The sequence below is a fragment of the Ictalurus furcatus genome, chromosome 22 (genome assembly GCF_023375685.1).
Source record: "Ictalurus furcatus strain D&B chromosome 22, Billie_1.0, whole genome shotgun sequence".
NCBI lineage: Eukaryota > Metazoa > Chordata > Actinopteri > Siluriformes > Ictaluridae > Ictalurus > Ictalurus furcatus.
The window spans coordinates 10,932,177-10,959,041 of record NC_071276.1 but is presented as its reverse complement, the minus strand read 5'-3'; the positions used below and the strand labels follow the sequence as shown (position 1 = coordinate 10,959,041).

The 26,865-nt window shown below is 39.4% G+C and overlaps 1 long non-coding RNA gene across 1 annotated transcript; it reads right to left on the bottom strand.

Moving 5' to 3' along the window:
• Window positions 1-314: 314 nt before the first annotated feature.
• On the bottom strand, window positions 315-25,672 carry LOC128598958 (uncharacterized). The gene is made up of 4 exons (XR_008384327.1): window positions 25,539-25,672; window positions 10,684-10,775; window positions 1,250-1,296; window positions 315-393 (listed from the first exon to the last, which is right to left on the bottom strand). It is a non-coding gene; the product is annotated as an uncharacterized LOC128598958 (long non-coding RNA).
• Window positions 25,673-26,865: the final 1,193 nt, after the last annotated feature.

Sequence of the window (26,865 nt, the reverse complement as noted above, 5' to 3'; positions counted from 1 at the left end):
ACACACTATTAGCATCACATAAATATATATAAATAAGATTGGTCTCACTCTGCCCACATGTTAATTTTTTCCTACATTCTTTTGAATGTCCATGGAATAAAATAAAACATCAGATGCCACAAGTGTACCTTCTTCCTCTTATACCATCATTCACACATTTGAATAGCCATATAATATGAAGTGTTACAATGTGATATCATGAAATTAAAAATGACCTTATATGGCCATGGACATTGATTTGACTCAGGACAGTTGTCATTTGCTGCTTCTGTCAAGCAACTGTTTGATGCTGTATACAACAGTGCTTCACCTTCGCACGTTTGCTGAGAGTAGGCTTGGTTGAGAGGCAGGAATTTGGCCAATAGTTGCTGCAAGCCTTTTATAATCGACCAACTGGTGTGCGAGAAAACGGGAATTACAGAGAGGGGTTAAAGCAATGCAAATATGCGCACATATGATGCAATATTACACCATAAGCACATCATAATGAAACTAAAGCCAAATCCCGGACATTTCCTCATATTTAGAAATCCCGGTCGGATGCTTTTTTAAGGTCCAAAAAAGAGGACATGTCGTAGAAAAAGAGGATGTATGGTCACCCTAAGTTAACGCAAATAGCCTTGTCGTTCGACACCACCAAATAACATTAATCCAGTAATGCTTGAAATGTTTGATATATAACAATAAACAAAATAATCATAAACCTTTTTTGCGAACTTATCTTTAACATTACTTATTACATGTGTATTTCATTAACGTTTAAACAAATTTCAATAATACATGTCAGCTTTCTTTGCTTATTAATTATGACGTTCACTACTTGTTCAATGTATTCAATGCAGTAAATAATGTTACTTAAGAGGAATCTTAAATAACTAATGTATGAAATTGTATGACATTTGTATGAAAGTTCATGTACTATAATAAGGGCCAAACTGATTATTTTCTATATATTTATTTTTTTATAATTTAGAATTATATGAGAATTTACCATTACCTATTTACAATGCTTTATTTAGTTAACCATCTGTATACTGGATACTAAAACAATGACTATCACTCATAATATATATATATATATATATATATATATATATATATATATATATATATATATATATATATATATATATATAATCCAATCAAACAATAATCAATTTTGCCAACCTTGTAAAAAAAAAAAAAAAAAACACAGAGAGAGCTGAAACTATGACTATTAAAGTATGTTATTGATAAATAACTACATTACCTTTTTTCTTTTCGTAGCATTATTCTCAGTCAGAGACAACGCCCACACTAAGTAGAAAAATGATGGATCATTGTAATGAAATCCAAATCAATACTCCCGATATTTTATCATAGAATGAATATTTTTGGACGGAACAAGTTCTTCCAATTTTAATGCTATGTATTTCATGTGTAAACAATATTGTTTATTAATTATGAAAGCCAGGGTCAGTGTTAATCCTAACCCTAACATTAACCTTCAAGAATTTTGTCAATATTCAACTGTGAGACATGCAAGGAAATGCAAAAATATTCAAAATTCAAAAATAATGACATTTTCTTGATTGGAGTAACATAAACAGAGGTTAACATCAATTAGCACACAATGGAGTAAAAGTTACAAAGGTTAAACCCCTGAAGATGAAAAATGCAGTTTGCGAGTGTTAGGGTTAGGAGTGGGATTAGACTTTTACACATATAACATCAAATGAAATCCAACCGCATCACTCTCACTTGTTTGAATTCCTACAAACCATGTGGTCTAGCTGACTGAGTTTCTATAATATTAACGGTATTTTCAGATCAGTTGCAGAGTCTGTGGTATTCCCTCCCTCGCGTGTCTGTTGCACCGGCAGAAAGGCAGCAAGGATTCCTCACACTGCCCTACATTCAGCTGAGTGATCCAACACACATAGCCTTCTGTCACAAATAATCATTAGAGCTCCAGCCCTCCTCCTCCACACACTCTCTCCCGCTGTATTAAATATTAAAGATTTCCAACTTTCAACTGGGTGAGTGTTAAAGCGACCTGCCATCAAAACGCAGACATACAGTAACATGCATATGTGCTTCCTCTTCTACAATGTACAAGCTGGGCTCGAAACCGTCTCTATTAGAGTGCCAATTTAGCCTTTCAGCACCTTCTGCATCATACGATGGCTGGGATCACATCAGAAGCTATTTCTCCTCATTCTTCCCCCATGCCTATACCTGCATCAGCTTACATTCTCATTTCCTCTCTTTCCCTCTTTGTCCATCCCTTTGTTCTGCTTCACACAGAGCGCATTCAAAGGCGCGCGCATTTTCTTGCATGTCAGCCAGCTAATGCTTTCTCAGGAGAGTGGAGTGACACTTGTTCTGCCAGCCACCAATGCAAGTGTCATGAGGTCGACATTAATTACTTGCTTGTGCATAACGTTTCGTCACCACAGTGATATGCCATTAACGGAAGAGGCCAGACGAATGAACGGACGCTTACTCTGCGTGCAAATGAGGCACTCGTCCAACCCTTGGCACAGATTTGGAAATTGGCTGAGTGCCGTGGCATACACGTCCCTTATTAGAATTTAATAAGGGAACCGATAATGTACCTCCGCATCTCTTTTAAACGCAACAATGGATTGGAATATGCGCAGAGGTGAACGGGGAGGGGCGTCGGTGTACGGGCGAATCCCATGGCTCGACACAAAACATAAAGCCTCAAGAGATTTGCCTGATATATGACAGTGAGGGTGAGCTACCACTCTTAAAACTAAACTTTTTCTTTTTTCTTTTTTTTTTTTTGCGGAAATAAGGGTGCTTCTGTGTAACCGGCATGCGTGGCGTTCGAAATAAAATGTGACTCACACCAGCCATGTGACGTTTCAGAAGCGCACGCAGTGACCAAGTGAAATTATACCTCAGTGTTTGTGAGTCTGCGAGCAGAACGATGAACTAGGGAGGACAAGGTCATGAGGAAAGCCAAGGCAGAAACATGTGAATCAAACCTCACCCAAAAAGAACCTTTGATGCGATGTGAAATTGCAATTTTAGCCATGTGTTAAAAAATACATTTAAATATGAAATATTATTTTCAGCCTTTATATATATAATGCGCATGCCACTACGTCATATACTGTATAATAACAGTGTAATTACTACATAATTACAAATCGGTGCTATTCCACTATTCAGGAAGATGCAAGAGTCTTATGTGTGCACATGCATGACACACACCAGCTTTAACATAACCACAGCCCGTAACACCACACACGCCGTCCTGATGGAGCACAATTAGAGAAATTCCAGACAGAAGTCATCAGATGCTGTTTCAGAAGTAAGGTGTGGGGGGGGTGGGGGGTGCACTCCTGCCATTTTGGGTACAGACTGTAGCCATTATCAAGCCAATTTCCCAAGTACAGAAAAGCATCCAAAGAACAGAGAAGCCGCCACTAACAGCGTGTAAAAATCTCCAAAGGGGATAGGGGGTAACAATTTCATATGCAATTGTCATTGTCACTCACAGGCTCTATACGTCTGCAGCTTTCATTTCGTCAAAGCAAGCAAGAGCTATTTCCAGTTGCAATAGTGGGTGGTGGTGATGAGGAATGGATTTGGGGGGGGGGGGGGGGTTAACCTCTAAGGCCTCACTTCAGAGTGTTTCCAAGGTTTCCGAGTGCATTCCTGTGCGTTAGCCATTAACAAAATGGCCCCCTAAAATGTCATATATGATTTAACATAGGAGCAGGATAAGGAGCAGACAGTGAGTTTCACAGACGGGGCTGCAGATCTGAAACGAGTTGACAGGCCAGGCAGAGATCTGAGTGCTGCTACGAGGCTTTCTCTTTGTGCAGTCTTATATTTGTTCGTGGTGTTTCCCTTCTTTTCGGTTAAATCTACAGTCAAGCAAAACTCTGTTTAAAAAGGCACATATTTAGGAAATTGTCATTTTACAGCAAGATATGAAATATTTCTTTGCATACATCACTCTTCTAGGATAAAGACTAGCATGTGGTCACTCACTCAAAGAGAGAAACATCAACCAGAAAAGCCTTCTAACAAGGATGCAAGCTATTCTACTGGGTTTTCTCACTTCATCTATGGTAACAAGCTACAAAGCTTTTTTTTTTTTTTTTTTTTTTTTTTTTTACATTTTCTTTCTTTCTCTGTCAACCCCACCCTCTCTTTCTCTTCCTCTTGCAGATAGATTTGATGTGAAGATGCTATGACAGACTTGCTCTCTCTCTCTCTCTCTCTCTCTCTCTTCTCTGCAGCTGGCATGAAGGATGCAGTAGAGTTCGTCTATGGTAATGGGATCATGGGAGAGTGGCCTGCCTCTGCGTCTCTGTCTTTCCCTCTCTCACACTCACACTCCCACGCATAAATACACCCAAACCCAGGTCCACGCCATACCCCCCCTCCACCCCACCCCGCAAAAGAGTGGTCGCAGGACAATGGCACTATTGTTGCCCCCTTGTTTTGGAACCCCAGGCAGAGAACAGTTGCTGTTTACCCAAGCCGTGGCGTCCCTCCGATCCGGATGTTAATTAATTGGAGGGCTCCTGATTGAGCTTGCTCTGTGCACACAGCACAAAAACAGGCATTCAGGGCCACGAGGGGAAGGAGCGCTCTCATGGCAAAATGCCGACTTCTCTTTCTGTCCCTTCCTCCCTTTTTACATGCCAAACTACTCTCCTCTGTCTTCTTGCACTCACTATCTCTCGTCTTCTGACCCCTTTTAGTCTGCATCCTCATCGAGTATGCAAGACTCGCCTACTCTGATTTGCACACCTGCCATTTTCCACACACACACACACACACACACACACACACAGAATTATAAACCAAACCGAAAAAAAAAATGCTTATAGTGTCCATTAATTTTTTCCAATAATAATAATAAAATAAGAATAATAATAATGATGATGATAACAATAATAATAAAAACAGTAAACAATAAACAATATATAATAATAATAATTATTATTATTATTATTATTACTATTATTTTATTATTATTGTTGTTGTTATTATTATTATTATTATTATTATTATTATTATTATTGGAAAAAATTAATTGACACTAAAAACCCAACACTTTTTGTTGTTGTTGTTGTTTTTCCTTTAATTTGTCACCTGTCTGTACATTACAAGTCAGGATTTGCTGTTATTCGTATATGATGCAGATCCAGTTGTGAGTAATTCTAGAATAGCAGCGTTGCTTTCACATACATTTCCACATCACATTACGGACAAGTCCATAGCGGTGCAGATTTGCATGTGTGAATTTTCACTCCCCACCCGATCACGTCTCTCCCTGGCGCTGCCCAATCGGCTAGTGGCAGTATGCAAAGCAGCTTCATGAATATGCTTAATTAGGTGGGGCTGGTGTAATTTTTTTGGGCTTATGGGATGTGACATTTGTAGGGCAGATGCATAGATCAGCATAAGCAAGAGTGACAAATACATTATCCTTTTCCTCCGCATTATAATGTTTTACGGTTCCATGAGAATATGTTTGTGTATACTATCGTCTCTCTCTCTCTCTCTCTCCCTCTCTCTCTCTCACACACACACACACACACACCTTTACTACATATTCATATCCTTTCTGATGCTCCCAAACACACACGCACACACAAGCACACACTACAGTGATAGGCATATGAGATATGAGAACACAACACCAGAGTTGAGCAGAACAAGGAGAGACGTCTCTCAAGAAAACCTTTTTTTGTTATTGTTGTTTTTTTTTTTTTTTTACTTTTAAAAAAGCTTTCGATGTTAAATGGTGTTTTGCAAGCTACATTTATTTTTTCTGCTTGGAAATGGTTTGGCATCTCATGGCCCTTCAATATGGAAATCAAAATCCCATTTTAGACAGTAAGAGTGTCTCAAAAATGAGTTATTGGAACAAAGAAAAAAAAACAAAGAAAAAAGGTCAGGACACAAGAACAATTTCACACACACACACACACACACACACACACACACACACACACACACATTTATATACACACACAACTGGCAAATTGAATAAAAATACCAATCATTCACAGCTTTGAAGCAAACGTGTACTATTGTTTAAAGTGGTGCAAGCAACATTCACAGAAACGTTATTTATTTGAAGCTCCAGCTGAGTGGAGAACGGCTGTAACGCATTCGTTAATTAATATATTTGAAACCAAGTCCAATCCTTACATTAGACTTCATCCGGCATGCATATTAATAGTAGGGAAGAGGGGAAATGTGTAGAACATAAGCACGTATGGGTCAAATTGAGGAAAATGCCCCACGTATACGTAACACTTATATGTAAACTATAAACTATGTTCACACACTCATACTCACGTTGTTAACTTTCCGCTGTCCGGATATTACGACATAATAATAAAGTGATCTGGAGCTTATGTGGCAGAAATAGAAAATACACACACACACACACACACACACTAAACATATCAAGAAAAACCCTCTGCACACCATCACTTAGGTCATATGGATATACACTTCACTGTCACACCCACATGTATGCATATATATATATATATATATATATATATATATATATATATATATATATATATATATATATATATACTGACATCCATGCATACACACTGGCATGCTCTCCAAGCTCCTACCTCCACCTCTATCTACTTCTCTTCCTTCCCCCTTCCCCCACTCTCTACCTCTCACACACGAGCACATACACATGTGTATGCTTACACACAAACCTCACACACACACACACAAGGCGCATGGCAAGGTGTAGCTCATACCACCCAGGAAATTAACTTGACATTTTATGGAGACCAGAAGAGGGAAAAAAATATGGGGCGGTAAAGGAAAAAAAAAAGAAAAAGAATGAAAGATCAGCCGAGGCACCGATAGTATAAAGCATATAAAGCTACTCCTGAGCTCCGGTGGCACGTTTGCCAGGCTTTGGAGGATCTGCAATGCAGACGATGTGAGGGTGGCCATGGAAAAATTAGCTTTTTTTTCTTCTGTTTTTCGCTGCCCGCCTTCTCCTCTGTCGCTCTGTCTGTCTGTCTGTCTGTTATCCCTGTCCTTCTCTTTTTCTTGTCTTTCTCGCTCGGCCTGTCATCTGCTTTCCCTTGACAAACGTTTCACTTCTATTTTCATATCCAATTCGTCTGGTCCCATTGGCAGGGGGTTCCGCTTGATGTGAGGTTAACAAAATGATAGGAACGGGGAAGGGACAATCTCACCTCGCTCTAAGCTCCCAATTAGAACGATAGAGGCGGCACGCGTGAAGGAAAGCGCCACTGCTGTCTGGCAGGTGCGATTTATTTCATATATGCATGCGCATGGCGAAGAGAGATGCGTCTTTGTATTGTCTCTGTCTTTTCCCTTTCTGGGATTGAGACACTGGGTGTGCGATCAGGGTGCGAATGACCACATTCAAACACAGCCACGGCTTAGATGCATGAATTAATTTAGCACTTTACCTCTTCGCCCCCTTCCCCCCTCACTTTTTATCCCCCCCATCCCTGTACACAACACACACCCACCCACACACACACACAGTCTGTGGTTGGATGCTGCTCTATTAGACATGCAGGAATGTTAACATCATTATGCATTATTGTAAGTGTCTGTCTATGCTTTCACACCCCAGCCCCCTCTCACACTATATTGTGTCTGAGGTCTGAGGAGAGGCCCAGACGTGTGTGTATGTGTGTGTGTGTGTGTGTGTGTGTGTGTGTGTGTCACACAAATCACAAATGTGGCATTGTCTGCGGGAGGGCATTATTTTAATCGGCTTTCATGTGCTGCTGCGTACAACTCGCTGATTTCCATGAAGTCTTGTAAAGATGCACACAAACACCTGAATAGCGTCAACGCCATTGTTAATCGCTCCGTAAGAGACGACTAATATGTAGCCTACTAACCTATTAGTCAAACCTTTATCGTTATTAAGTAACATCATTTTCATATTGGTAGGAGGGATCTGTAAGATCTATGAAGCTTCTTATTGATCTATGAAGCTTTTGGTGGATTGTGAAAAGTCATTTGTCTAAAGACTTGAAGGAGGATATAGAAATAGCCTCAGATTAGAAATACAGAAATAGATTACAGTTTAATTGTTCATTTATAAAAAAATTCCCATGCGAATCAAACGCAAACCCACACTTGCATCATAAACAATTTTAAGAATTATCGTTAAAAACAATGAAAATAAATTGCTGACCGTGCACTGAATTCAGTCCAGATTAAAAAAAGTCTAGAAATTTTTTTTTATTTTTTAGTTTTTTATAAACTGCATGGTGTAAAAAGTGGTTTATCATTAAACAATATTTTTTATCATTACTACAAAAACTAAACTGAAAACTATAAGTGAAAAGAGAAAATGGAGAAAGTGGTGGCCTGAAATGAGGCAAAGTTAGATTTTCATGGCTTTGTGTTGTCTTAAAAGAGACAATTTCAGTGAACCGTGGGGTTGTAGTATAAAAACGGCTCACGTAATATCAAATCAGAGGGCCTGATGCAAAACAGGTGAAATTAACATGACCCGTTAGAGCCTTTAAACTTCATCTCCTGTGTAATCGTGGAGAAATATTTAAAAACGCAATCACCTCAAAATGGCTGCTTTGCGAAGGTAAACACCCCCCCCCACACACACACACACACACACACGACCACCTTTTTTTTTTTTTTTTTTTGCTGTGCGTCTTCTCTAGCCTGTCTTATCCACTCCTTCCTCTTGCTTCCAGCGATTTGCATACATTTGCATCGTTTTTTTTTTTTTTTGTTATGCGCTTAGCCTTTGTTCTCGGCATACAATAATGATGTGGGTTAAACTCGTGCAGCACAGCACTGTTACATCCCGTTCGCTACTTGGATATTTAACGAATGCAATGTTGCTCTATCATCTTTAATTATAGATCTCGACTAGATCACTTTTTTCCGGAAGGAGGGAAAAATTGGAACATGAATAAGGATCAAAAGCTGATTAGTGCAATACGTTTCTTTTGAAGAAGGTTCTCGAACAGGGAGGGAGGGGAAATGTGTGCTATGTGTGAATGTCATGGGGTGTGTAAGCCAGCGCTGGGCAGGACTAATGCCGGGCGCAATTATTTACCAAATATGATCGATAAAACTGGGATCATTTCTAAGCGATGCGACATGACACATAGATACACTTTACATACTGGTATATTCATCCCATTAAAATTATATGGTACTATTTACATATATATGTAACTATTTGTAAATGTTTGATGAATCAAACAGAGCTGGAATATACAATAAGCACGGCATGTTGTCTACATGAGCTCATTTTTGCATGTATGGTTAATTGTAATCGTGCAAGCTTATTAGCTCATCTGAGCAAATGCTAATCACATCCTAGTGATGCATATGCAGGGAAGAGCTGTGTGTTACACATAAAACTGAATGATAGGAGCTGCACGGGAATAGCATGCATGCTAACATTAGAGAAACCGAATCAGGAAGCAGGATGCGTCAGTTTCCAAACAGGGCAGATTTGAACTTATTAGTGTGAACAGCAAATTCAGTTAATGAACTAATTCGCAGACTGGTGATATATAAAAGAGCATGGACGAATACATAAATAAAGAACTCTTACACTGAATTATGTAATGAATAGCTATGATAAACCTTTTTTCCAGCGAACAAGTGCTGTTGCAATTCCTAAATACACTCTAGTTCACCAGACACTCATAAGGACAGTGTTATGTTTTATATCGTCTAGTTAAACGAGACCTGACCGTTGATCAGAAATCATTACTGAGCCTCCAGATTGCAGGCAGGAGGACGTGTAGTTTTCAAAGCTTGACTGAACTCGACATCCTGTTTTTAATTGGCTTTAAAAGCACATATCCAACCGGCAGCAACAGTAATTAACATCGAGTATTGCTCGTCTACAGGGATGGTTGTTTTTTTTTCCCAGCTTAACTGTAAGCTCCTTAAAGCTAAATGTAATGTTTCACTGATTACACTTATAGCCATTTATACAAATAGTTTATTATATTCCAGACATTCAATCTATACAAGTCTTTGGATTCTATAGTAAAGAAAAAAAACCTTCATTAGTAGGCATGTTTTTAAAATATATATATATATATATATATTATTATTATTATTATTATTATGTTGGGGAATAATGTGATATTATATTTCAAGAGAGCTCACAATTTCATTCTAAATTAACACATACACTTATTCAATTTCTAGATTTTCTAGATTTTCTAGCTTGATCAATCAAGATTTTTCATACTAGAGCAGTTTATTTAGTTTTGAACCAAATGGTCTTTTGTGAATATTAGAGATTTCTGTCACTCAGTTTCATTTGTATGTAGTGCATTAATGTAAAGGAAGGATAAAAGCCCTTAGGGATGCTGTAGCTCTCTTCTTATAAAGCTCCAGACTGGCTGCGCGTAATATTTACTGTGTTAACCGAATGTTCTGGCTCAATATGCTAATTCCGCTGACCACCGAGCAATGATAAAATAGACCATACTGTTTTCATTTCTAGCTGCAGGCTGCTAGTGCATATGCACAAACATGCAAACTCACTTGAAAAGAGGAAACGGGGGAAACCTCCATAAAAGCATAGACAAACAAACGTTATGAGTCCACCTGCCAAGGACTACTCACCACAGACAAAGATGTTAGTCTGTTTTCTCGTTTCATATTTTATTCTAAGCTCACCTTATGCTGGATTTTATTGCTGGATTTTATTTTAGACAGCTCCATTTCGCCTCACTTGCTTCCACCGGACAGTTATGGTCATATATCTGCTCCTGCAGAATAACAGAAAATAAGATTCATAAATATTTAGCATTTTAAAGCTACAGGCTAACATTTCAGCTTTGCGATGATGCTTATAGTTTTCGCAAATGATGAGGGGAAAAATGAGAAAGGTGAAAGGTTTCAGTCTGAATCGGATTCAGGTCCAGGTTTGAAGCTCTGGAACTGAAATAATGATTTCAATTTTAAACGTGCAGTCAGGTACAATCTTGTGATTAACACTATTAAATGTCTCTTTTGTCACTTGCTTTTCCAGAGAACTACTGCTGTGGAACCAACAACCGAAACCCAAATACACAGATATATACACTCTATGCAGTCCTAACCTCTTAAATACACTTTCCATCATATTTTCTTTGGTGTGTAATCTCATAGCTAAAGTTAATCCAAACCATAGAGTGACTTATGTATGATGGTGTTCAATTTGTCATTTGAGTTAACCACGTCTCAAAATGCTCGTCACCTAGATAGAAACTTATAATACTAAGACCATGATATTGCAATGTAACAAAACAGCAATATAAATCAAAGTTCTTCTAGCGCTGTTATAAAGTCAGTGGATATTCAGGTAGATGCACTGATGTGTGAAATTTCTGGAAAATAAAAGTATCAAAGAAAGAGCCACAATATTACTAAGCTACTTGTGTAATAATAATAATAATAATAATAATAACAATAATAATAATAGATTATTTAAGATTAATTATGAAGATTTGGATAGTGACTACTTAAAGTGACAGACAGAACTAGGTTTGCACAATATAGAGGTGCCAACATTTATGGTTTAGGTTTAGCATTAATCATTTTTCATGCCACACTACGGCAATACAGGAGACATCTGAAAAGTGCACAATTTTACTTTTTCAGCTAAAGCAATGTTCAGATGGAACACATTTCAGTCTGACTTGCATATGTTTCAGTAAGCGCTTACTTTTAACTTTGAATTTGACTTTATCCAGCTGAACTTTGACCTGTGAATTCATCAAACTTGATCTTGTCAGCCAAAAGAAATCAAGTGAGCAGGACTGTGCTTACTTCAATTATTTACAAAATCATACGCTACGATTTTTTTTGTCAGAAAATAATTTTCTCCCTTTCTGCCTATCACAGTTTGCAGTAGCTGCATATATCATAGATGCATTTATTATGCTAACGAGATCTCCCCGAGAAGCATTTGAATTTATTTATTTAAGATATTTTCATCTCTCTCCACCTCTGTGCCATCACCCGGAGAACACGGCTAAATTTGCGCTCTCTGTGGATTGCTGTGACGACAGGCTTTGGTCAAAATATTGCAAACACATCACAAGTTCACCAGTTTGTTTTAGTGAATAAATTAATATAATCGAACATGCCAATTCGTAATAATCCATAAGTGAGAAGACTTATGAAATACATTTTACCTTGTATAAAATACAGATGTTACTGTTATGGTTAGGAGTGTCTTCATATTTGTACCTTTCCTTATGTACGAAATCGAACAGAACTGAACTAGCTCGCCAGTGTTCAGTGGAAGTTGTGTAAATATGCCGTTAGATAAGGTTAGTTTTAATACATTGCAAGTCAAATCAAAGTCGTATTGTGTAGCAATGTAATTATGATATCCTATTTTGCTCCATATTTTTGCAGCTCTGTTTACATCAGTGCAATTTAAGCTCGAATTTCTTTGTATTGACCGTACTGTGTTTCAAAGATTTTGCTTGGCGGGGAACCCTTACAGCAGTATTTTATTCTGTAACAAGCTCAAAAACAGTGCAGGCCTTGTCCAAGTGATGGTGTCTTTCTCATGTCAAAGATGTCAAAGGAGGAATGACAGCTGTCACGTCTTATTAAGCTACTGTGCTAGGCTATGTGCCGGTTCTCTGGTCAATATATAGAGTAGCATACATCCTCGGACAAAGTTGTTTGTACACATAAAAAAAAACCCATGAAGAATGTATGGTCTGTAGAGATTTATTCAAAAGAAAATATCACAGTTGAAGAGATTATATGTTTTAGTTACTTGTTAATTACTGATTAATAGCAACTTAATAAGGCTCCAGACAACCGAGCGCAGGGATCATTAAAGCATTGAAGCGCAAAGTATTCATTTGTTGCATTAGAATCATTTCTCTCACTCACCGCACACTGATGAAATAGCATGTATTCTAAAGTAATAAGAAGAAATAATAAATCCACATGGTCAGGTTGATGTGAAAAAAACAATTCGCTTTATTGAAAATGGTTCATTGGTACAAAAACAACAGTGTGTGAGATTTTATTTTGCCAAAACACATAATAAATGAGATGAGTGGGCTAGTTCATTTTTCAAGTCTCTATCTTTTTTCCAAAGTAAATGGATAATTGTTTACCGCTGAATAAATTGCTCTTTTTTCCCCTCATTAACGTCAAACACAGGCAGCTTCCTACTATTTTCCTAGAAGCAGTCCTCAAATTACTCACAACCACTGTGATGCACTTCCTCCCTCATGACATATTTCCTGTCTGTGCTTATAATTAGATGACGCCGAGCCACAGCCATGAAAGCCATGACAGTTACTTCCAGACTGATCAGGAAGAGCATAAGGAAGTGGTAGGAAGTAGCAAAGCAGGTCCGTGTGTTTGTCTAGCCTGCAGGATGTGTTTTTCGGCCAAAAGCAAAAGCAGGGGTTTTTTTTCTTTTTTTTTTTTTTTCCACACACACGGCGTTGGCAGGCTGTGAGTTCACCCATCCCCCTCTACAGTTCCACAGCCTGGGTGTCTAGAGTTATTGCATTTCTCTGCCAGCACCCCACACTGACAATCAGCAGCTACTGGGCTGTATGAGGGGCGACTGGTCTAGCATGGAACCAGGTATGATTCCCCCACTGACAGCCTGCATCTTGTCTGCTGGGTGAAAAATGAGGGTTCATCCCAGCAAACAAAGCACAGGAAAATCCATGCAGTACATGCGTCATGGCCAAATTCAAGCAAACAATATATATATATATATATATATATATATATATATATATATATATATATATATATAGTTTCTTATTTTATAGAGACAACTAAATGCAGGGTTGAGCAGCCACAAATCCATGCAAGAGGAAATGTTTTGTAGTGTGACAATAAAAGAAATGTTGCATAGATCATTGATTTTACAATCATATAAGTAACGACTTTATAAAAATATTTACCACAAAATCTATCAAGCTCCAATGTACATGCTGTTCCGATGGTGTGGAAATAATGTTGCGTTGCAGTCTGAGTGTCTGCCCGGCTCCCCTTTGGCTGCCCTCCGTGCCCCGCTGTCTTATTTCAGTGTACAAGAGACTCCCTCATCTCCGTTTATTAGCTGCTGACAGGCCTGGCCTAACACATGCAGGAATTTAATTACACTCATCTCATCTCAGCAGTCTAGGGGGTTCCACACATAAGGTGCGTGTGAGTGAGTGAGTGAGTGAGTGAGTGACGGGTAGGGAGGGAGACAGAGTGGGAGTTTCGCAGAACACCCCAGGAGCACATTTTCACACTAATCAACACAATCCAGACTTCCTGGAGGTGAGACTACGAGATGTAGGCGGACGGATATTTACATGCATGCACAAACTGGAGAACGGAAAATAATGGCGCGTACAGAGGTGTCGCCAACATAGACGATTTTCTTGGGTGATACTGTATATACACCAAAAAAAAAAAAAGATTGATGGTAGCCAGTGCTATACATGACATCATTACTAATCAGCATATGATCAAAAGTACAGGTTTGTTCAAAAGGCAAACTACACTGTATCAAAACTGTGTGGTCAATGTAGCTATGCCTCGCTTCCACTTTCCCCATGTAAGACCTTGTTCTTCTCTAGCATTCCCTTCGATGGCAAATTCACAGACCTCCAAAGAAGCCCATTACCATGTGATTGCAGGTATGAGTGCTGCTAGTAAAACCACATGGCATACATTCTAGAAAGAGAAGTAGAAAATGAACCCAATACTTTGTCTGCACTTCCAGGCTTCTATTCACCCCTGGCAATTACCTGACCAAGCTACAATAGGGTCCGACCCTGGTCTTTACATCACTGTGCATAGAAGATATGCATCTTCCTTTTTTTTGTCACGAAACTCAGCATGGAAATGCTCTCAGTGCGTTCGTAGCTCTTTTGTTGGATGCCTGCATATATGCCATCAATTCAATACAAGCTCTTGTGTGCATGTGTGTGTGTGTGTGTGTGTGTGTGTGTGTACGAGTTGGGTGTGGGCACACGGAGCCAAGCATTAGGACTCATTTCCCGCACACTTGCCTCGACAGTGCCATGAGGGCTTACAGAGATGAAAGCGAAATGCAAATGGCGCTGCGGCGCTGCCCTGTTTTAAGCAGCCACCTTTGAAATAATTAAGACACTGGAGTGGATTGGGCCTGCCGGAACAGCGAGCAGAAATTTGGCAAGGAAGAACTGCGATGACACTATGACTCAAATGTGGCTGAGAAACCTAGACCGTTAAGACAATTTCAGCCTCGTCCAATCAGTGTTAAAATGAGCTGAGCGTTATCTGACAGCAATTGGCATCTATCCGAGATATTGGCATCCCTTCATTTTTATCCAAAGTTAGATTAGAGGCTGTGCGGATTTAAATATCAGTATAATGGTTTACCAAGGTTTTCGCCACAGGCCACGTAGCAAATATATATTCATTTGGAATTTCAGGCGATCATGAGGTGCTCTAGATGAATACAGTCTGTGATAACATGCACTGGGTTCCACCCTGCATTTGTGCAAAGGGCGCGTGTTGTGCATGGATAAGACGCGCCGCTGCTTGCCATGAGCCATTCGCATATAAAACTGATAGTAACGGGGGAGGGTGAGTCGATGCATGTAAATGAGTCGCTCAGCATGCATGGCTTCAGTGATACTGGATAATTTTGTAATTGATGTGAGCACGTTAGCGAGGAGGATGCGCGAGCCCTGTGCCAGCGGACATTTTAGGTCCCTACCCTCTTCCGCGTGCTCGTCACTGCTAAGCCCTTTAAGATGGTGGCACCTTGAAAGAAGGAAGCACTGTTGCACAGAAGCAGCTTCAGACCCTGCACTACTACTTTGTGGGCAGATCGAAGGGTGCGATCTGCCTACCCAACCTCTGCCATCAATTTTTAATCCCCCCTCCTTCTAATAAGGATATTAAGGCAGGCAGCTCCAGGGACCGGCGCATATATGCATGAGGTGGTGCTCATCAAATTTGCATAAAGTCGAGATTCTAATGTAAGCGCGGTTCACCGCATGACGTAGCCAGCGCCTGTGACAGGTGCAGCATTTCAATTATTTAATTGGAGGGCGCGGACATTTAGAAACAACAGTGACCACTTACAAACAGCATAAAGCCAATTTATCGCACATTTGATGGCAGTTCCAGGGTTTAAAGATCTTCTCTTGTTAATTCTGTCTCATCTAAATTTAGCCCAGATAATTAGGGCTTCTGGGAACTGTAAAATAGTATTTGTGTCACCCACATAATTTACTTTCTACTAGAGGACATTTCTAACAAATTCTTCCTCATTTATAAGAAAAATCATTTTTAATCATTTGAACTCCTTGTATTTTTTTTTTTTTAACAAAGAACTAGATTATATTATCTTCTAAGAACAACTCTATAGTATGTTGTCCTGGCGGTTATTTGTAATTAATATAAGTGAATAATTCACCAGCGTGAAATGTATTATTTAGGCTTTGGCATCTGACAGGATCGAGGTGTTTTTTAGTGCAATTATAAGAATTTATTTATAGCACGAGGGCCATTTGCATAATCTAAATTCAGCAGAGCATTGCAGAATTCAAAAGGACACGCAGACAGTCAGTTCCAGTTGAACACTATAAAACCGTCACTAATAGATGCACGCAGCCTTGCTCCTGTACTGAGTCGGGTTTTTTGTATTACAGAGGAATTCTGAATTGTTTATGATTATACAGCAGAAAAAAATATATTAATAATTAGCTCAGGGCAGCTTGGTTAGTGTAAGGCATAACGGATCTTTAGAACGGTACAGTGTAGCACTTAAAATGAGCTAAATCATTCATCGGGGCTTTTACAAGCTTTACTCACCTGCTCAGTCTGCTGTAAGTGTTAGAGCTGAGTTAAACCTCTTACCAAAGAGTTGCCTTTATCTCTCTCTCTCTCTCTCTTATTTTTTTTTTTAGATCATTTCCGTGGTACTTCCAAGGAATGTAATTAATACGAACACTAAAAAGAACGCTGACAAAAGCTCAGCTACCAGATATCTGAGGAAGCAGATTAGGTTATTGCACAACTGGGCTGCACTGCCAAGACATGGATGTTATTACTGCTTATTCTTTATACAATAAAAATGAATATAGGACTAAAATCTCTGTTTTCAGCTCCTATATAGAATCTCAGAAACCCATATACATTTGGATGAGACTAATTTCGCAACATGCTTGGAATGTGACAGGGCAGCACATCATATTTGGAGCATTAAAGTGTAATGAATAGAGATTTGACCTCAGGGAAATGGAGTAGCAGGGAGTTGAAAGGTCTTGTTATATACATATGCACAAACTCACATATACCTACAACTTTAATTTTGCACATGCTCATTTACAGCAAATGCCTCAGATACGTATGCAAATGCATACACATGTACAGGCATACGCACACACTCACACTCTTTCGCATGCACCCTTTGAGCTCACCTCCGGTTGCCAGAGCGACACCAACCAACGTGAAAAGCAAGGTACATGTGACAAGGACCAGCGCATAAAGGGGCAGAACTACGCACAGCTCCTGGCAGAATTCTGCTCATTTAAATCCTCCACTTACAGCTATAAACAATCATCCAGTCAATCTGTCTTCAGTCTCTACCTATATTGAGCTGCTATAGACTAATAATAAAAATGTATTAATGTATGAGACCATCGGCTATAATTATTTATATGTGATAATATATGTATGTGTGTGTATATATATATATATATATATATATATATATATATATATATATATATATATATATACCTGTCTGGTCCTATTAAGTGTGTTCTAGTAGCAAATCAGTATAGATCCAGAAGCTATCATTAAGAGTTAATAAAGACATTATGTTCAAGGAAAGGCACCAGAAAGACTTTCATGCCTATATGCAGTGCCCGCCACTAAATTTGGCACCCTTGGTAAGTATGAGCAAAGAAGGCTGTGAAAAATTGTCTTTATTGTTGAACCTTTTCATCTTTTGTTTAAAAATGAACAAAAAATACTCTGCTCTCATGGATATCAAACAATTGCAACACAAAACACAGGTTTATCCAAAAAAAATCTTTGTTCAATATAAGTGTGCAACAATTATTGGCACCCCTATGAATTCATATGAGAAAAATATATTTGAAGTATATTCCCATTGATATTTTACATTTTCTTTCATACCTGGGTGATTAGAAACAGGAAATTGTTCAACTATGACTTCCTGTTTCACAGGATTATAAATATGAGGTAACACATAGGCCAAGGTTCCTTAGTCATTCATCACAATGGATAAGACCAAGGAACATATCTGTGATGTGCAGCGAAAGGTTGTTGAACTTCACAAAATGGGAAGTGGCCATAAGAAAATAGCACAAGCATTGAAAATGCCCATTTCCACCATCAGGGCAATAATTAAGAAGTTCCAGTCACCTGGAAATGTTATGAATGAACCTGGAACTGGATGTGTGTCTATATTGTCTTAACGCTCTGTGAAGAGGATGGTTCGAGTGGCCAAAAAATCTCCAAGGATCACAGCTGGAGAATTGCAGGAGTTAGTTGTGTCTTGGGGTCAGAAAGTCTCCAAAACTACAATCTGAAGTCACATACATCACCACAAGTTGTTTGGAAGGGTTTCAAGGAAAAAGCCTCTACTCTCATCCAAAAACAAACTCAAGGGTCTTCAGTTTGCCAGACTCTAATGCAACTTCAAATGGGATCAGGTTCTGTGGTCAGATGAAACCAAAATAGAGCTTTTTGGCAATAAACCCTAGAGGTGGTTTTTGCACACACTGAGAGGTAGCCATATGGAAAAGTACCTCATGGCCACTGTTAAATATGGCGTTGGCTCTTTAATGTTTTGGGGCTGTTTTTCTGCCAGAGGACCTGGACAATTTGTTAGGATACATGGCATCATGGACTCTATCAAATATCAACAGATATTAAATGAAAACTAGAGTGCCTCAGCCAGAAATCTTAAAATGGGCCGTGGGTTGATCTTCCAGCAGGACAATGATCCAAAACATACATCAAAATCAACACAAAAATGGTTTACTGACCACAAACTCAAGGTCCTGCCATGGCCATCCCAATCCCCTGACTTGAAACCCACAGAAAATCTGTGTGGTGAACTGAAGAGGAGAGTCCACCAGTCCACTCAAAATTTGAAGGACCTGGAGAGATTCTGTATGGAGGAATGGTCTCAGATCCCTTGCTATGTATTCTCCAACCTCATCAGGCATTATAGGAGAAGACTCAGAGCTGTTATCTTGGCAAAGGGACATAGCACAAAGTATTGACTAAAAGGGTTTCAATAATTGTTGCACAATGTTGCACAGATTTTTTTATAAGTTGTGTTTGCAATTGTTTGATATCCATGAAAGCAGAGTATTTTGTGTTTTTTTTTAGCAAAAGATCAAAAGATTCAACAATAAAGACAAATTTTCACAGCCTTCTTTATATATATATATATATATATATATATATATATATATAACACACACACACACACACACATATATATATATATATATCATTATTACCATATTGCCTTCTCTTGTTATCTTAATGTTATTAAGAAATATTATAACAAGTCATCTCTAACATAAAGCATCTAGACACAATCAAATATCCATACAGTACGTGCACTACATAAACTGTATATTAGTGTATATAAAGTTGTAGGAGAAATAATGGATTTAACATCCAATATCATATAAATATAAAGTTCAGATTTGCCATTACAGCATATTGGCATCAAGAATGTCCATGGTAAAGTCATTTTAAAAAATAAAATGGATGTGGATCGGAGATGTCCTACTATCAAGGGCAGCAGAAACAGCCAGACAGGAGGCCTTGGCATTTGAGGGAAGTGGAGTAGTCCAAAATATGAAGATTGCTCACCCAATGAATACTTATAAGCTGCCTTGGTCGCCATGGTTATACTATTCAGCCAATCAAAAAGGCAGGATTTTTTCCCCCTGTTCACTGTAAATGTGCCCAAGACACACACACACATACACACACACACACACACACACAATCAAGAAAATCTTTCATACTGGGTAGCCTAGCGCATGAACATTCATTACACTTGCAGTTATGCGCTGAAGTGATCTCTGTAAACCTCATACGTAACATGGTCATACGTACACATCAAATGTCCAGCAGAGAAGGAATGGACAGTAATCTCGTTTAATTTTGATCTCCTTTCTCCTTTGTGAAATATTATATGTCAGCTATGGGACAGAAGGGCATAAACCTTAAGAGAAATCCCAGCATGCATTTTTCTAAGGAGCATATCACTGCAGCAGCTATTCTATACAGAGCATATACTGGCTTGCTGGAATACTGATATCCTTGAAAAATGTGACCCATTTCTTTCACTCAGAATATGTGGCACTGTCATAATGAAAGACTCCTTCAAAATATAATTTGAAGAGATTCCAGTCCACTCACCACCTTTCTGCAGTACATCCCTACATTAAATCGTAGCGGTCACATTTAGAGCAGATTCGAATGACTTTCCAACCTCTGTGCCAGCAAGACTCGTTTAGAATAGGTGAAATAAAGGGCCAGACAGCAAAGGCTCGAGGAAAAAAATATTTTAAAGAATCACCTAAATTGATTAGCGCAAACAAAAATGAATGTGTAAACAAGAAGGCTTGACTTGTATGACTACAAAAATTTTATCCACCGTTAACCTGATTAGACTGATGAGTAAAATGGCATGGACTATGGGGGGAAAAATTACCGAGCTGTTACACTCTGATTTCTCTGCAGTAATGTGAGAAACTGGCCACGTGAACAGCATGGATCTCCACAATTAAAAGTGCAAATAGTGAGTTATTTTGTTTAGTCTAGCCTATTTATCTTGCTTCGTGTGCTTAGCACGACATTGATATGTCATGTCTTGGCAACAAGGACTCATTCAAAGGGCAAGGCAGCGTTTCACTCTGCACTGAGTCTCAGTCAGACCCTGCACCTGAACAGTTCACGCTCTCAGGGTTTTTTTTCTCTGGTAGTCCCACACACAAACACACACACACACACACACAGGGATTGAGCTGATGATTTTTTTTTTTTTTTTAATGAAACCTAATTAGTAACACAAATAACAACACTAATAATAATAATAATAATAATAATAATAATAATAATAATAAGGAGAAGAAGAAGAAGAAAAAGAAGAAGAAGAAGAAGAAGAAGAAGAAGAAGAAATAAATTATTATTATTATCATTATTATTATTATTATTATTATTATTATTATTATTATTATTATTATTATAAATGTAATACAGGTCAATGAGTTTGTAAAATCTAATTTTGCCAGTTACATGATGGTAATATTATATATATATATATATTTTTTTAAATACCCTTAGGTCTATTTATTTAGCTTAGACGTGTCACTTGATAATTTAACCTGTTCTCACGGTTTGTCTCCGTGACCCAGACTGCATTTAAGCACCATGTCTGATGATAATGTAAGCAATATGGGCGTCAGACCGACTGAAAGAAAATCTGCCAGTTCTCAAGTTCAGATACAATGCGAGCACAAAGCATGTGATGTCATCTTTTCAGCGCGCCTGTGGCCCCTTTATTCTGTAGGCTTGCGTTGAGGCTTTACTCGAAAGTGAACAATAAAAATAGTTTTATAAAAGGAGACAGAAGTTTCTCTTCAGCATGCTGATACAGAGGCCAGCACTGTGGCGTGTAGAAGCCCAGCGCGCGCTCTGAGCCGTTAGTGCTGCAGCTCCTGTCTGGTCGGGGGCCCGCGTGCGCGCGCTGCATGGGGACCGCCACTTTCTAAAGTGATGCAGATGAGTCGGGTGCACTTGACGTCTTTTCATGACCCTTGATGCCCCCTCCTCCCTTTCCTCTCCCCCTCCTCCCTTTTCTTCGTCCTCCCCCCTTCTAAAGCCCACCAAACCCCGCCGGCTCTGTGTGTCATATTCGTTTCGGCCTGTGGCACCGCCGCTTGCCCCCGAGCGTGGGAATGGGAGCGTCCGCTCGTTCACATCTCCTGTGCTCCGTTTTAACGGAATCAATTAAGGAGGAGCGACCCCCCCCCCGCAACCCCCCAAACTCCTAACGCTATCCCATGTGCCCACCCCTTTTCATTTTTTTATTTTTTTTTGTCAGCTCTCTATATGTCCTAATTATTTCTGTTTGGGATGCCAGCGCCGTTTCCTGGCCAAGGGCGACAGAGCAAAAATAAAAAATAAAAATAAAAATAAATCGTGCAAAGCAAGGCGTGCACGTGACTTCTGCAATAAAAAAGTCCATTTTTTTCAGAAGTATTGTCACATATAGGCTAGAAGTTCGTGCAATGTTTGTAAAGAAGGAATTATTCATCCCTGGATCAACTACATTAAATAAAGCAAAAAAAACAAACAAACAAAAAAACAAACAAACAAAAAAAAAACAGTGTGTGTGGGGGACAGAGAGAGAGAGAGAGAGAGAGAGAGAGAGAGAGAGAGAGATTTAAAAATATCCTCAACTCCATAGAAGATCCCCACCACCCTCAGTCATTTCGCAGTGTAAAACTTTTGAATGTTTGCATCACATCACATCACATCACATGAATCACACACTTTCTGAAAGCCATCAAGTCTTGCAGCATGCACAGAGGTCGATGAGCATGGAGGCAGTTTTTACTTTCGGTTATCTAGCTTTATGACGGCCAACACACTCATACAGCTAGATAACCAAAGATAACAACTCGCTTCCAGTTCAATCCCGTGACAGTAATCCGTTCCAGAAGCCTCGTGGTCTTCGATGGTGCATATCCACATAGTGAAGTTGTCAAAGCAACTCCTTAATTATCAAAGTCGTCCCGTGTTGTCCACAACTAGCCTATGATCGCAAAGTGGAGCTAAAAATAACGCTTTCCTTAGAAGTTTAAAAAAAAACAAAAAAACAAAACAAAACAAAAAAAAAAGCACGTTATAGCCTGGAATATGCTGTAATCCCCCGGACTCGTGACATAAACCAATATTAGAGTTGGAGAGAGAGAGAGAGAGAGAGAGAGAGAGAGAGCGCCGTGAGGAAGGTGCAGCCATCCTTGCACAGGCCCTCATTTGCATTGCAATTTTTTTTTTTTTCCCACAAAAGCCTCCTCTGGTCCTATTAGACTGCGCAGGCGGTGATCGGTATCCCGCGGAACCGGCGGCCACTTTACAAAAGGAGAAATCCGATTCCGGAGGAAGAGTGAACATATGAATAACACCGCGTCGGTGTCGCCACAACATATAGAGCTCGTGCTTCTTTTCCATTTTTTTTTTTTTTGTTGTTGTTGTTGCATCATTTTGACGATGGGTTACGGGTTCCGTGTGCGGAAAAGCATTTATCGCAAAGAGGGGAGAAAAAAAGGTGCCGTAATAAAGCGAGTGGAGGAGAAATTCCGCTGTCCGTCTCGCCGCTGCCACCAACGGTCTGAGGAAAGGCAATAGGGCCATCTCAGGGACTAAAGGGGGGAACTTAAGGGGAGGGGACGGCCATCCACTAAAAAAATCTGGACCAACCACACAAGGTCAAAGGTCTCGGACCAGCGGGAGTGTTAAGGTAATGATGATGTCATTAGAAACGCGGAGTTTGCTATTTGTGTGCGCCGTCGGCACGCGCTATGTATTTGAGCCTCGCTGTGGAAGAGATGTGACATCGCAGTGTGGGGGGGAGACACAGCGACCGAAAAACGACGCCTCTCTCACTGAAGATGGAGATTTTTGAGCACATAGCTAAAGAAAATGGAGGTATGCAGTAAAGCCTGGCTTCTGCATTTGCCAGTGTTATACAGTGTCAGCCTGGCCTGACTGTGTGTCGCCTTTTATATGTGAGACTGTGAGATGCCTTTATATTCTGCTACTGTAAGGCACTCTGTAACCTTTTACTCTGACCATCTCCATTTTCAGATAGATTCCCAAAGCAGCGACTGCCATTTTCCATGTGTGACAAGCTATTTGGATTCTAACAATACAAATAATCCTCTTCAAAGCATGTTTCATTCTGTTATCACAGCTTAGGTGACAGACTTTCATTCTATGTGATGGCAAACAGATAAAAACAAAACACAAAACAGAAACATATTTGCTTTGCTTTGCAGGATGCAAGGAATAATGAATAGACTACTATAGCCTATATATATATATATATATATATATATATATATATATATATATATATATATATATATATATATTTCCCCACTGTAATTGTGTGTGAGAATTGAGGAGGGTGTGGAATACTTTTTGTGTGTGTGTGGGGGAATGTTTGATAAAAATGCAGCATTCATTGTAGGAACTTAAAAAGCTAGTCACAATCGTAGGTGCAGGAATACACAAGGGAGTGGAAAAACACCACAAATCTAGCAATAGGTTAAAATGATTGAGTGTGTGTGCATGACTGTGATGGTGGTGTTGGTGTGTGTGTGGGGGGTGGGGGGGGGGGGTATAGGTGGGTGGTGCTCAAGAGGGAGCCACCTAGTCAGCATGGGAAAACAATAAAGTTTTCTTCATCACTTGTCTAATGCATATGTTCCATTCTTTTTTTCCCCCCTGTCCCAGTATACCTACAATACTGATTGTTGATTTGAACCAGTATAACTACAGTCGAGGACCTTTTTAGACTGTTTGTGAAATTACACTCTATTCTCTGTTGTGCATCTCTGAATTAATTACAGTGCCCAAATAGCGCAATAAATAAAACAAGCTACATAACTCTTATTGATTTGTCACTCTCGACTCATCCGACATCAGATCCTTTCCTTGATGCATGACTGAAGTAGCTGAATAAATGACTTTAAAATTGTGGCTTCTGTCATAATGATTCTGAACAATTAATATAGGCCTTGCACCTGAAACACTCAGTGGATTGAGTCTCCTTCTGCTGAAAACCATTGATATATCATAAGAAAACTATGAGCTTGCCTCACTTGCCTTCGTTTTTATCACACATCTGATATCTGACTTCTGAGACAAACACAAGACATATTGGAACACAACTCATGCCTAATTACAAGTTATAATTTTTTATAAACAAACATATTTGAGATCATGTGATTTTTGTCAATAAGGGTTGTATGGATTTTAGGTAAGGCACTGTGCATGAGCAGCAAAAAGATATCAGGGTGTCTGACCCACCTGAGAACGTAACACCCGAATGCAGCAAGGTAAGATCAGAAGTACTGTGTGCAACATCATATAACCGGTCAATGACTATTTAACTTGGTATGACCACCATGGTTGGGTTAGATAATACTGGATACATCATAGTAGTATAACCTAAAAACAAGTTGTCAGTAATAACTAAGAACTAAAAAATCCTAACCCAGCTTTTGGAAAAAGTAATGATTCACCATTGTCAAGCAGAGAACTTCGGCTATGACCATGGACATGTCCTTTTACAGATAAAAACACACATTCATGCTACTCTTGCGGTAACACGCCAAAGTTCATCTACACTGACGAGACATCTGCAGTAAAAGTGCGCTTGAGAAACTTCACAAGGAAATTAGTGCTCACGTCGGTCTATAGGGAAGAAGAGTACTCACTTTCTGTCCAAGCGTCTTTCCAAACATTCAGTATCCGTTGCCGGTGCGCAAAACGCCGTCTCACTAACGAGTCCATCCTGTGCGCGTGTGGTTCAAAATTGCCGCTAACACTTAGCTCATTACGCGTGGTTCCCTGCTCCGGTAAGTCCACGCGCGCTAGAGACAGCGCGAGAGTGTGTGAGAGACTGAGAGACAGCGCGAGATGGGGGGGGGGGGGGGGGTGTACGGGGGGGGGGGGGGTACAGAGAGGAGGGGTCGAGAAGTTTCCCATAACCTATTTGTCTACAACACCAAATGGGAAAAAGTGCAGTGTTGAGCGGAGAAGGGTTGGCATGGCATGATTTAAAAAAAAAAATATATATATATATATATATATATTTTTTAGTGTTAGGGTGGGGGTAGATGGGGGGTGTTGGGAGGGGGTCAGCAGAAGAGGGGGGCACCTCTCCTTCTCTGTGAGAGAAAGAAAGGACGTGCTCGGAAATTCAAACAAGTTGGCCAGGTCTTTTGTTGGACTTGAACTGAGGAGCCATTGTTCCCCTTATTGGCGTGGACTGTAGCCCCCCAGTTTCCCAGAGCAGGTTACGCACTGACTGCGCTAATGAATTTGCCTCGAGCTTTTTTTTCTGCCCAACACGAGCGGACTGACGGAACGCGCTCGCCGTCTTTATACACAGCGAGGACATTATTAGAGCAGGAGAAAAAAAAACATACTGTCTAAAGAAAGCATCGCTTTAAAAAAAAAGCAAGAAGTCTAAGTTTAGTCATAAGACACCAAACACATACTATGTTCATTCATTTATTCATTAAAAAAGAAAGCACGCGCGAGGCCTTGGCACTAATAAGTGAACATTCAATAAAAGTGCGGACTATGTAATGCATAACCTTTTAATAAGCCTATTATTAGACCATCCCACATTATTATTATTATTATTATTATTATTATTATTATTATTATTATTATTATTTATGTTACCTGTACTTTTTCTCATCACATGCGCAAGCGTACTGAATGTTAAGTTCAAGTTCAACTCTTTTTTATTATTATTTTTTTAAATAAGCTATTTTTGTAATAGAAAATTAGTAATGACGTTACAGCGCGTAATTCTTTCCCTCTTTCTAATTCTCCATGATTGCAAGCGGATTCGCGTTTAGATTTAACAACGAGGTCACGTCCAGTGACGTAGACAAGCCGCTCCGCTACGCGCAGCCATATTTAAATACATCAAGGAAATTAGCGCATCAAATATGCAAATCCCCTTACGTCGCCTTTCTATCAGCGCTCGGAGTAAATTTTACCCTCGTCGGATCCGAAGAGGCTCGTTTT